At 50.9% G+C, this 3,565-nt stretch overlaps 1 non-coding gene across 1 annotated transcript; it reads right to left on the reverse strand.

Moving 5' to 3' along the window:
* Window positions 1-2,349: 2,349 nt before the first annotated feature.
* On the reverse strand, window positions 2,350-2,422 carry TRNAK-UUU. The gene has a single exon. It is a non-coding gene; the product is annotated as a tRNA-Lys (tRNA).
* Between the last annotated feature and the right edge of the window lie 1,143 nt (window positions 2,423-3,565).

Raw genomic sequence — 3,565 nt, forward strand, 5'->3', positions numbered from 1 at the left:
GGCAGGGGAGTATTACCTTGGACTCGACAGCATTTCTCCATTGGTCTGTCTGCTTTGGGGCAGGGACAATAACACGTCCTGCTGCATTCGATATTTCAAAGGGCAGTTTAGGATTTTCATTCTCACACACGGTGCACAAAGCAGGACTCAACCTTTGCTGTAAACTAAACAAGCTGCTCACAGATTCTGGCAGCCACAATGAGCATTTGGGTGAGAGCTCAGACCTGCCTCTGTCCCAGAGGGAGACAGGGGTCATCTGTGTGGGGACTGGACCACTGACCTACCAGCTCTTAACTCCCAAACGTTCAGTAACTCTATTATCAGAGCCAGTAACTGTTATTTAAACCATAAGAAAAACCACACTGGGCCAGACCAAAGGCCCATCTAGCTCTGAACCTTGTCTTCTGATAGTAGCCAAGAACAGATGCCCCAACAACCAGTCACCACTGGGAGTTGAACCTAGGATCTTCTTTTTATGAAACAGATGCTTTAGCCAGCTAAGACATGGTGCCTGGGGGTAGCTATAACAGACTGTCTGCCCACACCTGACTCCCTGCCATCGCCACCAGGGCCTGACAAGCTTTGCTTGTGTTTGGATTCTGCAAAGCAGAGCAGCAGGTGAGGTTTTCCTTGCAAGCTGTGTGTGAGTGAATCTTTGGCCAGGTCTGCACTACAAAGTTGTTTCAGCAGAATTATATTGCTCAGGTGTGTGAAAAACACACAATGCTCTCTCGGTCGGCAGCTTGTGGCTGGTGTACACACTGCAATGCCACGTCTGGCAACAAAACTGCCCTGTTTTGCTGACAAAATAAAACAACTTTGATGAGAGGTCTAGAGCTTTTTGCAGCAAACTTAAAGTAACAGAGTAAACGCTGCTGTTCATTATATCACCATAACTGGCCTTCCCCAGTATCCCACAATGCCCGCTGTGAACTCGTCTGCCCTGCATTCCTGCTGCAGAGCCATGGGCCCCTCCCCTTTCATCGCTCTGGGAAGTTCTGACAGCTGAGCCTGCTGCTCTGCTCCGGCAGCCAGGAGCAAATCACTGCCGTGGATGCTGCTCTCTCCCGCCCTGTGAACACAGAGCAGGGTGGCGGGAACTTCCTTACAGTGTAGGGGGGCAACTGGCATCCGAACTGTGACACACCCATGACACCACTTCCCTCGAGGAGGCTCTTACCTTCTAAACAGGGACGGCTGTTTTCTAGTAAAATCACTAAAGGGAAGGAGAAAACTCGAAAGAGGTTCCTCCTGGCACTCACGTCCGTGAACCCGAATACTCTCTCAGTCCTCAAAGAGAGACCTGGAGAAGGAGACTTGCTGAAGCAAAGCCACAGGGGTCTCTGAGGTTTCCCTGGCCCCTCGCCCCTGTCCTGCCTGGCTGATGTCAGCATCTCTCTGTGAGGTCACCACCTCCCCACCACCTTTGACCAACAGTCTGAGGTCCTGCAAAAAGCCTTTGTGATGTCACTGCCACACCCCTCCCTTGCTGTGCTAATGTCCTGCCCCTGGCCAGGCACTTTGGAGGTTTGAGCTACTCCCTGTGGGTCACCCCACTCAAGGAGCGCTCGTTCTAGGAAGCAAGCCGGCTAGACAGGAAAACATCAGACGCTGCTCCCATTGCTACACTCAGTTTTTCAGAAATTAGTCAACTTTATGGCCAGAAGAGACCACTAGAGCATCTTATTTGACCCCCTGCATATCACAGGCCTCCTTTATGACACAAGAGCTACTTTTGGGCAAACACATTCCAGAAAGGCATCTAGTCTTCATTAAATGATATCAAGAGATGGAGAATCCACCACTTTCCCTAGAAGACATTTTTCTCCAGCCCTCAGAACATTTGGTGGCTCTTTGCTATTGAACGAGCTCAACCTGTTTAGCTTATCAAAAGAAGATTGAAAGGTGATTTCACTGAAGTGTTGAAGGGCCTTAATGGAGAGAAAATATTGGGTATGAAAGGGCTCTTTAATCGAGCAGAGAAAGGCATAACAAGACCCAATGGCTGGAAGGTGAAAAGAGAAATTTTATATTACAACTAAGGCACAAATATTCAACAGCGAGGATGATTCACGACAGGAACAAGCTCCCAAGGAAAGTGGTGGATTCTAATTCTAATTCCTTATGAATATTCTGTGTGTTTGTGTCTGCAGGGGAGGAACATGCTCTATGCCCAGAGGACTTTATTCCTCCAGCCTGCAAGGACAGAGGGGATGTCAAGGAGTTGCTTCTTCAACACCCCCCCGCCCGAAAGGCCCTTCTTAGGAAAGGCAAAATCCTGGAGAGAAAGAGTAACACTGAACAAGACTCCAGAAAGACAGGCTTTTATTATCACAGTGAGAAGTTTTTCACCTGACCAGGGACTTGAACCCTGGACCCTCAGATTAAAAGTCTGATGCTCTGCCAACTGAGCTAGCCAGGCTCACATATGAAAAGCACAACTTGGTGCAGAGGTGAAGCTAGTCAAGAAAAAGCGAGACGGCCACAATAGGGGAAACCTGCTGCTCTCTCTCTCTTCCCAGCCCTGGCCTGGCCTGGTATTAGAGCTGGTTAAAAAGACGGGAAAATATCGGCATCTACCAGCCATTCATAGCTGTACAAGACTCAGGCACAATACAGAGGTGCCCATCTGCAAGAGCCAAATGGTTGGATTGGCTAATGCAGCCTGTAGACATCCATGACACACTGGGATATAGAGCCAAGTGTCCATCACCATCATCATTTCAAAGGGATAATGATAATGGTAGCAAGGTTCACAACTGACTCAGCAGTTGCATACAAAGGTGCATGTTTGGCAGCAAAGCGGGAGTGTGTGTGGGGTACGGCGCGGCTGAAGTGGCAAAGCGGGGGGGGGGACACGACGTGGCTGGAGTGGCAAAGTGGCGGGGGACAACACAAAAACGGTGGGGCTGGAGCAGCAAAGCTGGAGGGGAGGGACACGGCACAGCTGGAGCAGCAAAGTGGGGGCGGGGACAACACAAAAACGGTGGGGCTGGAGCAGCAAAGCTGGAGGGGAGGGACACGGCACAGCTGGAGCAGCAAAGTGGGGGGCGGGGGACAACACAAAAACGGTGGGGCTGGAGCAGCAAAGCAGGGTGGTGGGGGGAAAAACAACGGTGCAGCTGGCAAAGCAGGGGAAAAACAAAAAAAAACCCTACAGGGCAGCCGGAGCCAGTGGACTCCCTGTGCTGCAGAGTGCGCGCCCGGTCTAGTGGGGGCGGGGGGAAGGGGAGGGAGCGGGGGGGAGAGAGAAGGGGGGCGGCCAGCGCTTCAGCGGGGCACTCACCACGTGGCCCCGACCGCCGCGCCGCCTGGCACCCTCACTCCTTCTCTAGACTAACCAGTCCTGATATACTGTAACATGGTTATATTCCACCACCTTCACTGGTTACACCCAACAAAATTAAATATACAGCAGACAGAAACAGCAAAGAATCCTGTGGCACCTTATAGACTAACAGAAGTTTTGCAGCATGAGCTTTCGTGGGTGAACACCCACTTCTTCGGATGCAAGCAGACAGAAACAATCACAGAACCAGACAGAGACCATGCAAATAAACATACA

This window comes from Mauremys reevesii, linkage group 12 (genome assembly GCF_016161935.1).
Source record: "Mauremys reevesii isolate NIE-2019 linkage group 12, ASM1616193v1, whole genome shotgun sequence".
Lineage (NCBI taxonomy): Eukaryota > Metazoa > Chordata > Testudines > Geoemydidae > Mauremys > Mauremys reevesii.